The sequence below is a fragment of the Convolutriloba macropyga genome, chromosome 6 (genome assembly GCF_964194025.1).
Source record: "Convolutriloba macropyga chromosome 6, txConMacr16.3, whole genome shotgun sequence".
NCBI classification, from domain to species: Eukaryota; Metazoa; Xenacoelomorpha; order Acoela; family Convolutidae; genus Convolutriloba; species Convolutriloba macropyga.
In genome coordinates, this window is record NC_134473.1 from 67,858,888 (window position 1) to 67,870,766 (window position 11,879).

General features: G+C 35.1%; 1 protein-coding gene across 1 annotated transcript in view; it reads right to left on the bottom strand.

Moving 5' to 3' along the window:
• The window catches only part of LOC142340548 (transient receptor potential cation channel subfamily M member-like 2), a 296,757-nt gene extending 285,358 nt beyond the window's left edge, over window positions 1–11,399 (bottom strand). The window contains exon 1 of the mRNA XM_075391190.1: window positions 11,362–11,399. The gene's annotated coding sequence lies outside the window, so the exon portion shown is untranslated. The remainder of the gene's footprint in view (window positions 1–11,361) is intronic.
• Between the last annotated feature and the right edge of the window lie 480 nt (window positions 11,400–11,879).

Below are 11,879 nucleotides of genomic sequence, written 5' to 3' on the forward strand. Positions count from 1 at the left end.
GTGTAGAAAAAAAATTGCAAAAGACAAAAAATTACATTAAATCAAAAAATTGTTGCAAAATTCTACAGAGGGATTTTCAAGATTAAACTAGTCAAAAGTCACGCCACGATTGAAATGCAGCAATCGAGAATATGATCTTTGAGGTACTTTTTATCAAATTTTTGAACACACTGTTACTAGATTTGAAATCTTTGAGTGGATTTCTTAGTGATTTCTATTTTTGATCGAGCATGAAAAAATCTGTTCTAGAAAGGAAGTTGATCTGTGGTCATAGAAAATTGTTTTTCGAGTATTTTCGTTCATGGAGTATTTTGGACATGGTAAAATCAGTGCCGTTTGGAATGCATTTTTTTGTCGCCTGATATATTCTCTGAAATAAAAAGTAGAAAATGTATCAATTCTCTGTTCAATCCCGATCACTTATTTTTAATTCTTAAGCTCAATGACGATTGGCAATTTGAGCGGAAGAACACCCTTTCAAGACCCCAATACATTTGCTTTTCTAGAGAAGTCATCATTTCTAATGTGGTTTTCTAATGTGCTGAATAAATAAAGCGGAATAATTGAGATGTGACAAAATAATTGAATGAAGTAAAACTTCTGCGCATGATGTAGGGAGTTGAGTTCCAAATGAGTCTATAGTTTTAATCCCCTGAACCATCTTCTTTAACGTTTGTTTAACCTGATACATGAAACTGAGACTGCTATCATTTATTTGTCCTAAATTTTTTGATTCATTAGATTTCGGATAACTTTGATATCTACTAATATTGTGTCCTAGATTTTTTCTCTGCTCATTTTGTTTGCTGAAACAAATGAACTCTGTATTTGAAGAATTCAAATTGAATTGATGCTCTCTGAAGTAGTTTGCGAAATAATGTATGTTTGATTCCAGGGATAATGTTGCTATCTTTTCATCCTTGTTAGAAGCAAAAACTAGGCAATCATCAGCATACTCTATCAATTGTTACATCAGAATCAATAGCTGTACAAAGATCGTTTACATACAATTTGAACAAAAATGGCCCAAATACGGTTCATTGGGGGTACACCTCCGGCAATTTTTATCCAGCTGGAATAAATTGAATCTAATTTTACACGTTGAAGTCTGTTAGAAAGAAAACTGTTAATAAGGTCCTTTGCATCGCTATCCAAGCCAATTAATTGTAGTTTTTCTATAAGGATATCATGAGATATCGAATCAAACGCTTTTGAGGGATCCCAAAGTGCTGCGAAAAAATTTTCAAAAGATTGCGAGACGTTTTTAACAGTTTTCATCACAATATTGCCAGAATCCCTGCCAATGAAGCACCGTGACAACGCCGTCAGATTTTGTGTACCACATGTTATTACACTTAAAGTGAAAGTTTGTTCGTTCTTCTGTTGCTCTGGAACATTAGTGGCTACCTATCGGACTGTTTGAGTGGCGATTAAGTTGCATCCATTACTCTTTTTTTTTCGCACCCCACTTGAGAGTTAAGAAATGTATCACAAGATCATTTTCATGGGTAGAAATGTATGATCTCAGGTTTTGAGACGTCACAAGAGTTTTTGATGCTTTTGGCAATCCTGTGTAAGTTTTCGGATCAAACTATTAGAAAAAAAGAACACGTAAATTCCTGAAATGATAAATAAAATGCATCATGCAAATAGTGTATGTAATAAAAAAAAACTTTTGAATTGTGAACACCGAATGATTGAAATGGTAGATAAAAAGATAGAATAATATATACATAGGTAGGAACAGCACACATCATGAACTAAATTTAAATTCACGCCACATTAATTAGCCAATCTGAATTGGGACTGGGTCCTTCTAAATATTGAGCTTTGTATATATTTTTTGACAGTTACAGAAGAATTTGACAAGGTTTCATTTGCCCTCAAATTTTCAATATGATATCTTACACCATTATTGATCAACCCCTGTTCAATTTGTTTAGTCCTAGCAATGATTTTAGTTACTAGTTTTCTCGTCCGATTGTGAAAACAAATTTGGCCGTTGGTAATGAAATGCCAGAAACATTTTTAAATTCTTGATTTTGTAATTAAAAATTTGTCTGATGTATAATGCAACCCTATATTGTATTAAAATTCGAAAAAGTAATGTTTTACTAATCAATTTAAGATCAGGCGATGAATTAAACTTTTTAAGATTGTAGCAAGCTTTGACTGCCCAGTTTAATTGTTTTTTGAGAGTAGTTACAAGGTTCTGAGATAATGAGCACAAAAGTACCGCTGGATATTGCAGGTGACTTTTAACAAGAAAAATAATCAGTATTTTTTGAAGCTTTCAGGAACGCAATCCGTAAGGTATAGACTGATTTTATGGTTTTTGCCATACTTCGTAAAATATTTTTTTAACCTCGGATTGAAAGGTGAGTTTTTTATCAATAGTAACCCCAAGACATTTTACTACCGTTTTTTTAAATCATTTGTCCATCAATTGTAATTGACATATCTTTAGATTCTGCAGAGCCGAAAACAATGAATTCCGTTTTGTCAGCACTGAGCCTCAGAGAATTGCAATCAAAGTAATTAACCATTTTTTACATCCTTTTCTAGAACATCGAGACTATCTTGAACCTTTTTTCGGAAGAGAAAATGACTGTAACATCTGCGTATTGAAATAAAATAGAGACTATATTGAAATGCAGACCGTTAACTTGAATTTTGAATAAAAGGGGACCGAGAAACGTACCTTGAGGCACCCCTCTGCTTAATTTCAACCAATCGGATTCTACATTGTTTACTTTAACACAGTGAAACTTATCATTAAGAAAACTTATAATAATGTTCTTGGCTGAGCCGGTAAAACCCAAGATTTCCAATTTCGCGAATAAATGTTCGTGGTCTATCGAATCAAACGCTTTTGAATAGTCAAGGAAAACGACTGCTATATAATTTTTTTAACAAGATTGCATCGTATTGTTTCTCTTAAGTATAAAAGTGCCTCTATCGTGGATTAATTTATCCGTTAACCAAATTGCGTTTTTTTGTAGATATTGGCTTTGTGGAGATATTCTTTAGTTTGCTATTTCAGGATTTTTTCCAAAATTTTTGATAAAGCAAGCGTTGAAAAGATTGGTGTATATTTTCTAAATTGGTTGTCAATAATACTTTTTTTAGATAGTGGTGTGATGTGAGCAAATTTTAGTTGCAAAGGAATTTGTTCGGCTCTCAACTATACATCAAAAAGAAAACACGACGGTTTAGCTAGTTCTGGCGCTCCTAATTTAAGCGCCCAAGCAAGCAAGTGAGAATGACCAAGTGGTTTATTCTTGTTTAAGTCAAGAAGCACTCTTAGGCTTCAATGGCCCGTTACAAATCTTAATAAAATTTAAAGGAACCAATTGGTGGTTTCCAGCCTCAAATTTTCTATCATTATTATTAAACCCAAAAGCCCCTAATTGTTTAAAAACGTAGTTGTTGTGATTATTAATCTCTTGTTTATTTGCTATCAGTTTACCAAAGTTTTTTTTAAAACAGTCGACTTTAGTTGCTGTTCTTTTGATGTTTCTAATTTCAATAAAAGCCCTCCATTTTTTCAACTGCTTGAAAAACTCTCAATCAACTGTTTCTGAAACTTTTCGAAATCTTTCTTTTAGTCAGAATTCACTTAATTACTTGCATTGAGGAGTTTTTGTTTCCTATTCTAGAGGCATGTGACACTTTATTGATATTTAAATTGTCAGCAACAACAATAGTATCCATTTTTGAACAATCTGATGGGTTCCAATAGTTCAAATTATAGTCTCTCATTAATATTACCGGCATGTTTTGAGATACCGCTGGATCTACTCCTCTGGCTAAGTTTTCAAGAAATTTGTCAGCAAAATTTGTTTTGGGACAATAAGAAAGATTGATCATAAACTTTTGCCTGATTTTAGGTAAGTAAATTGTACCCACAATGCTTTCACAATTTTCATTCAAGTCTTCAAGGTCCGTACGCAACTTTGCAATCATTGTTTTTTTATTAGCAACATTAAACCACCTCATTTCGTCACTTAGCCTAACAGGTCAATTCACTTTTCTGTATTTCATATAGTAACCGATTTGGCAACGTATTTAACCATGTTTCAGTGAAACCATATATGCAATTAAATTTGATGGCATTGACTAGATGTTTTAATTCGTTGGATTTTGTATTTAAACTCCGACAGTTCAGATGTAGTATTTTTCGACTTTTGGGATAGTCCCTCTCACATTTGCGGAAAAAATCATTGTATTTTTCGTATGGGCCTGGAATCAATTCAATGTCTCCGCTAGAGTAGAAATGTAATAAAAACTAACTGGTAAAAGTTGAGCAAAAACTTGGAAAAAAAATAATAACATCTTGAAAACATAGAGTACATATTGAAGTTAAATAAATAGATTACATATTGAAAACGTAGATAAAATAATATCGGTCAACATGGAACACTTACAGATTGAAGAATGGTGCATATTCTGGCGGCAAGTTTGCTCTTCCATGCATTAAAGCCTAAAAACAGCAAACATCGAAAACTGTAAAACTGTTACTCCAGTCCGTGACGGCAATTCCGGGTCTTTCGTTCAACCCAATTTCCAGAAAAGCCAAAAAGAACAAAAAAAACGCCTATGACAAGGGTCACTTGAAAGACCGCAGTAATTCCATGATTTGGCACGACATTTTGAAGAACTGCGTCACCCCTCAGAAAAGAACAAACGACAACAAGCCGTGTGATGTAGAGGAGTTGGTTGCTTTTTTACAACGTCATTCGGACAGAATCAAGGCGATAGTTTACTTTCAAAGGTGTGGTGCAGATAAAATTTTGGAACAGCTATTGAAATCGGGAATTTTAGTGATCCAGTCAACGAAGCATTTGGCGTCAAGACGGAAGCTAAAGAGAAAAACATCGTCAGCAGATACTTCCAGCTATACCAAGACCCCAAAACTGACCTAAATCACCGGGGGTAGTCTTGAAACAACAAGCTAATCTACAAAAACTGCTGAAAAAGAACAGGGGGGAAACGAAACTGTGTAAAAATCAACGGGAGGCAAGGAAAAAGCGAAACGTCAAAGGGAAGTGATAGCATCTCTTGGTGTTTGCTCACCGGAGTTCTTTCACAAACCTTCATCTATGCTTAAAATGCCACGATGTTGTTTGAAAAAACGTCTGCAATCAAGAGACTGTTAGAAACCATATTTGGACTATGAAAACAATGTTTGTAAATATGAAAGTAGCAGATGCAGAATAAATTTCCTTTAAACATGCCTTTGCACAGATATAATACCGGATTTAATAAAACTTCGTGTTTCAAAAACCAAGGTTTTGTCTGATCAAGCGGTGCATAGTTTTCAAATAAATTTGCTAAGGTCGGAAATTTCCACAGCAGTTAGCACGCATAATAAATGTGACCAAAAGCAATCTTCTCGTCGAAAAGTTCTCCTTTGAATTTTAGATAACCATCTGTTGCCCTCCATAGTTTTTTGTTTTGCGCAACCGTGTTTGCAGCCATGTAGTTAGTGCTGAAGAAATACTGCAGGGTAAACCTGCCAAACTTTCGGAAAGGCAAGACAAGCCGCAAAGATCATCTGATGAAAAGACTGTAATGGTTCTAGATGATATCAATTTGCCGAGATCCTTCACGGACCTGCTCGCTTTCGGTCGAAAACATCCAATAAGGGACAAGTTTAAACAGTTGCATTTTTTGGCGGACATAGACAATTTGATAGCAAATCTGCGTGAGGAAAACATACCAGGTGAAAACTCTTAGAAATTGAAGCAGCAGCACAATGGTACTCAAAAAACACCAGGGAAGCACCTTTAGATAGAGCATTAGCAATAGTACAAAAATATCTGCGTGAAAACACCCTGACTAATGTTCCTTTTGATAACGATGTAGATTTTTGTTTTATGAAAGAGAGCACGAACGCTGAAAAACTGGAAAAAAGTACTAAATTGCAAACAGTTCAGAAAACTTGAAAAGAGTTGTAATAATATCGTAATAAAAAATGAATATTAACTTAAAAAAAAATTTTGGATATGATGAAAAAAGGAAAGATTTCAGTTAAGGTTTACGAAGCCTTAAGGTCCACTGGAGCACAACCGGCAAGGCTGTATAGATTACTTAAGTTATACAAATAATAAACCCCTCTGAGACCTGTTCTCTCCATCCCGGGAAACTGTTACCGTAAATTTAACAAGTTTCTAACGCCGTTTTCACAAAAGATTTAAGAAACAATAAAAAACTAAATCCAATGACGCACGAAACATTCTGTAGCAAACAAAACTTGAAAAAAATGAACAAATTCCATCATTAGATGTAAAAAGTTTAAACAGCAACGTTCCCGTAAAGGGTGCCATTGACATTGCACTGCAATCACGTTAAGCTAGGGACATCAAACCAGGGATACCTTGAACAACAATGAAATGTCTGCTTGAATTAGCCGTTAAAAACGTCCATTTCAAATGCAATGAAAATTGGTACTTTCAGAAAGACGGGTTCGCAATGAGTGTGTCCTTGGCAGTGATTTTGGCAAACCTCTGGATGAAATCGCGGTAGCCACAATTAAGACTACAGGCACCTAAATGCACAACCATTGCACAAGGTAACACCTGTCGCAATTGCGAACACCTTGTGACAGCACGGACCAGGGGTGTTGAGTGTGATACTTGCAACAGATGGTTCCACGCGAAATGTCAACGAATCAGTAAAACGGAATATGATAGCATAGAAAAGCAGTTCGGTAAGTGCTCACTCTGCCGTGGGAATGATAAGACCGACAATAACAATTCGTCCAAAAGAAAAGTTTTTCTAAGATATGTCGACGATATTGTGAGACCTGTTAGAGGTGACACCAAAGAGCTGTTGGATGCGGTCAATAACCGCCACCCAAATCTTCAATTTACATTAGAAACAATGGATGACGAAAACAGTTTGCCTTTTCTGGACATGTCGATTAACTTACAACCAGAAGGTACTATTTTTGGCACATGGTATCAAAAGTCATCAGATATTAGAACAATTCTGAACTATCGAACTCTGAGCTGTGCACCCCTTCAACATAAGGAAAGCATAATGCAGGTCACAATACAACCCCGTGTTCCGAGGCACTAGCAATTGGAAAGCGTTTTATGAAGTATGGACCAAAAATGAAAAAAATTGTGAATCTAATCAATATCCGAGGCATTGTGTAGGGAATATTGTCAAGGATACAAATAACCAGCTGTGAATGAAAGAACAAAGAAAAGGATATAACGCTGGCGTAGAACAACTAACAACTAAAGTAAAACAAATAAGAAATACTGAGAAACCACAATTTGTATTACAGAAAAGAGGCGTTTTGTGTGGAATTTGTGAAGAAGCTGAACACATTCATCCTGTACAGACAATTTTTACCACTCAGAGGATTAAGAGCTGTTTACGTAACCTTAAGTCTAGCTTTCATAAAGATCTCTAATCTCATGTGCGTTATGAACTCAATTGTAATGGATGCGAATCCATCTACATAGGGCAGACAGGCCGACATATTACCAAGAGGTTTGCACAGTATGCCAAGATGGAATCGCCGATGGGAATAAATGAAATTGAGTGCAAAGGTGATAAAACAACTTTCCAAAGGAAGATATTAGACCAGTGCCGGAACCATAGTTTGGAGATGAAATTCCACCTCGAAAGAAAGACACGTTAAAAAACGAAAATTTCAACAGCACAATTGAACAAAACCAAAGAAAATTTAAGGTAATTTACGTAGGTTTTTTAATAAAAAACATGTCGATATGCATCTGCTTTATCAAATCGAATATACTTTTTTATTCAGATGTAAAATTTTTGTAGATATGACTTTAGATATGTAACAATTGGTTTAATATTTCCTTGAATGAGTGACTTTAGTGATATGCATTTTTTGTCTTGGCTTTCCATTTAGCAATTTGTAATCTTTATAACCTGGCGATGAACTCTATTTTTAAATAAAGATTTGAGTGCTTCTTGCCTAATAGATTGAATCTCTGTTTGAAAACCGGTGGGGTGGGGTGAAGACAGACCACCAAATTTTCAAACAGAATTAACAGAAGTATAAATATATTAGTTTCATTCAGCATTTAATTTAGTACCCTTTTCGACTGACAGAACATAAACAATGATCAAAATATCAAAATGATCAAAATATGAGTAAGTCTGACTAGGTTAATAGAAAGTTAAAATTTTTAACGGGTTTCGATTGTTGCCGATGAATAGGGCGTGACCGTTATTGGTTGGTCCAATGCTATAAACAGCATTTTTAATACATTTACTGCTAACATTTACTAAACCAGTTGAGTTTCTAAGAAGAAAACTAAGAAGAAGATTTTTAAGCATTGGTACACCACGGGAGTAATTCTGATGCACCTTATCGTAGAAAGGCTGAGTGTAGTCTTGCACATTTCTTTAGACTTAGGAGTGTTGTGAATTATTTGGTTGAGTTTAAGCTCTTGAAAACCACTAGAGTCATTATCAGTCTTTACAAGTAGTAACTCGTTGAGTTCGTCAATCAATTTAACTTTGTCCCTATTAGCTATTCGATTCTTTAAGGGTGGCACCTCACACAGTACAGAGACATCCGTTTCAAATATGTCTTTACATTTCGTGACCAGCTCGTTGAATTCTGAAAACATGTCACCAGCAGACTTATTAACCTTCAAGATGTTGTTAGTTCCGTCTTGTAGGATAAAAGTTTTGAGCTTTTTGCTCGGGTAGTCATCTAGTATTTTGAGTTTTTTTTGTTGTGGACACCCTATATGCGTGGGCACTACAGTCATGGTGAAGGCTTTTGTCTTCCTCAAGTTTCGCTAGAAGGCTGCTTCCAAAAACTATGTTGTTTTCCTCTTTTTTTTTGGGTGGTGTGGCTTGAACACTCTAACCTTTTCACTGCACCCTCTCCAGCTGATGATGAAACCCCCATAACCCCTTCATCTGCCGCGCTATCTGTAGTCATTTTGTCCGTAGCTAGTTTTGTGATAACTTCACAGCTAAATTGTTCTTTTGAATAATTGGACAAATAATTTGTAAGTAACTTCCTTTTTATGGATAACCAGTCGTTTAGTGTTTTCATTTCATCTCTAGAATCGGACGTTATGTTATTATCACAATTTGCCTCCATTTTTATCAATCCAATGTTTTCTATCGGTCAAAAAAACGTAACAAAATGTCATGTGAAACAATTTTCAACAATAAAAGAGTAACTATTAAGAAGCTGTTCAATTCTCTGTCTGAATTGAACTGTCAGTTCAATTCTCTGTCAGAGTTTCAAAATTAAGCCACTTTGGAGCACCGTTATGCGGAGGAAGCATTAGTTAAAATCAATCATAGGTCACGTTTCACAAAAAAGTCCATCAAACACGGCAGGCATGGGCACAACAAAATTATATCTAAAAAGTGTTAAAAGATATGAAATTGTTAAATTTCTCAAACGTTTTCGCAATAACTTGCATCGTCAGGAGTTTAAAACTTGTTAAGTAATTATTTACAGATAAGCATATACACAACAACGTGTCTTGATTATCTATTTACATTTTCGAATTTTTCTAAGTTTTTTTCATTTTTCAACTTTAAAGTGTGTTGAAATGTTAAAAGAACATAAAAACTAATATGAGTTTTTTTCTGTATGAGTTTTGAATAGAAGATTTTCGTTTTGATCTACAATATAACGCTGCTCGCATGACATTTCAAAAATTTTTAAGCAAAACTTGCATTCTGCACTTAATATTTCAGTGTTAAATCCCTACTTTTGTAATCGTCCCGCATACTCACTTGTGGCTTGCGTCTCTTAATGTGTAGAACTTCTATGGTCATAAATTTTTCTCTATCCCGGCAATGATCAATTATCTTACAAGTTAAGGCCGTTAGAGCCCCATAGCATTCCACTACATGTTGTCCCACCGTTGAATTGGATTTTGATGCTCAGAAATTCTCGTGGCCAATTGTTCACAGGTTTTTCCGACATAGACGAAACTGCATCCACAACAACTGAGTTCTTAGACCACATGAGATTTCAGATTGCAATCAAAACTAGTTTTCAGAGATGGTAGGCAAGTACATAGTTTTCGCAATGTGAATATTGTTTTCAGTTTGCACGTTTTTTTCCAATTTTTTGCTTCAATTGCAGGCTGATATTACCTTGATACTGCAGGAAAAATAATGGTTTAACATCTTTCGCTGGCAATTTTTGTCCCCTCTGTTGTTCCCTCTCGCCTTTGTTTTTCAATTGGGGTTTACTTATTAATTATTTAATTTTATGGAAAGCATCGTTGATTATCTTGAAAGTCTAACTTTCAGGTTAATGAATTTTTAGCAAAGTGTTTTCATTTTCCTTCAGAAGTTTGTTTAAATTTTGCCATGTGCTGTCGCTTCTAAAAACGCGGAGAGCAGTCCCTTCTACAAATTTTTTTGATGTTGAATTGTTGCACAGCTACGGAAATTCAAGACAACTCCCATATCGGTTGATTTCTTGTACCACACCCAATTAATTTCTTCACAGCTATTTACCATGATGTTCATTCCTAAAAAAGCTAAATTACAATTTTCGTCAGGTTTTTCCATTGTGAATTCCAATTTCTCACGAAGGATGTTTATTTTTCTGAGCAAGGTGTCCGGTTCACCATTTACCGTGCAAATTATATCGTCAACATAATTTAATAATAGTTTTCTTTCAGTTTTTGGTTCACTATCTAATTTGTTAATCCTCTGGCAATTAGAGCAGTACCACGCCATGTCCTTCATTTTATACTTAAAGTTTATCATCAATATTCTTGCATGGAACCAATTCTCACATTTTTCACATTCCACTCCTTTTCCTCTATAGGTGACTATAAGGTTGCATTCAGGGAAGGCCTCAGGATCATTTGTAGGGATATTATTGATGATCTCTTGTTGACTTGATATATTTTTCAAATGACTTCATCCAAATGTTAGCCAGAGTTACTGCAAGTGATGTTCCCATTGCTAAGCCATCCACCTGACAAAGGCGTCTGTCATTGCATTTAAAACAGCCATTTGTCACAGCTAGCTTCAAGAGTGTTTTCATTGTCGATCTTGACATCTGAGGGGCGTGGTCACTCGAATACAGGCTCCTCTAGGCTATTTCAATTGCTTCATTAACAGGGACATTTGTATATAAGCTCTTCACATCCAAAGAAACGATGCTCTCATCAGGCCCCAATTTTATGGATTCTAGTTTTCTCCGTGTATCCAGCGTTGACGTCTCAATGTTAGCACCAGGTACTTTATCAAAAAGTGGCGTGAGGAATTTATTCAATTTGTAATAACTACTTCCCGGTATAGACAACACTGGGCGTAAAGGAATTCCTCCATTCTTGTGCACTTTTGCTGGGCCATAAAGTCTCGCTTCACAAATATATCTATTTAATAAGTTTATCACAACAATTAGGCCCCACCAAGTTAATTGGGCTTTTAACTTATACTTTACGCATAACTTTTACTATGATTTTTGATTCTATATGCCCCCTTACGCCCTGTGATAATTCATAAAAATTTTCTTCAGAATTTTTGCCGACTACTCTAGTAGGTATTAATTTCAACTTATAGGAGTAGCAACTTCTTGTCTTTACGACAGTTCTAAAAATAACATTTCTCTTGTGTTGCAGTGGGATACAGCTTCTAAAGTTCAGAATGATCCCATTTCGGTTATTTTTGGTACATTTCTTTCAGAACGTTGATATTTTTATGAGGAACAGCAGGCAAATTCAACTGATTTTTTGTCGATTTGATTAGTCGAACCAACCTGCACTTGAAAATACTTTTTGGATTTTGTTTTGGTAAGTAAATGGCAGCCCAATAAACCTTTGTTTGTACTATATTCCAAACGCTATTTGGTTAAATATAACGATGATTTTGTATATGTATAAATTTTATCA